A 539-nucleotide genomic window follows, 5' to 3' on the forward strand; every position below is an offset into this window, starting at 1 on the left:
GCGCACAATATATTATCGGACTGGACCCCGGCAAGTTCGGGGAAGTGTCGCAGTCCCGTTCCGGCTGCCGCCCCGTCGGTCAGCGGCAGCTTATCGGGGATAACTTCGGGACGGAAAGTCCGATCCGGTCGGGGTGAACTGCGACTGAACGGGGTGGCGGGGCCGCACAGACCAGTAGCGGGCTTGTGTAGCTGCCTCTTGGCCCGGCCGAGGTACAGCCGTTGGCTGGAGACCGCTTTCCGACTGCTGAGCCGGTGCCGCGGGGATCCACCTTGACGCGCCGGCTGTACTAGCAAGCCAGGGGCAAGGGGCATCCAGTGGTACCGGAACGGAGTCGGTCCGACACCGGGAAGCCGGGTGCCCGTCTCTCCGAATCGAGCCCGGTGTTTTCGTGCGTGTAACTGGGCGGGCGTTTGGACCCGGTTGTCCGGGAGCGTGTCCGCAACGGCGGGAGGTTGCCTGAGTTTGGCCGGCCGGCAGTCGAACGCCTTTCGCTCCGGAATCCCGTGTCCGATTTCGGTCAGGGAGGGCTCGTTGGA

The sequence above is a fragment of the Somniosus microcephalus genome, unplaced genomic scaffold, assembly GCF_052327205.1.
Source record: "Somniosus microcephalus isolate GS21.2 unplaced genomic scaffold, FLI_Smic_1.0 scaffold517, whole genome shotgun sequence".
Taxonomy (NCBI): Eukaryota; Metazoa; Chordata; class Chondrichthyes; order Squaliformes; family Somniosidae; genus Somniosus; species Somniosus microcephalus.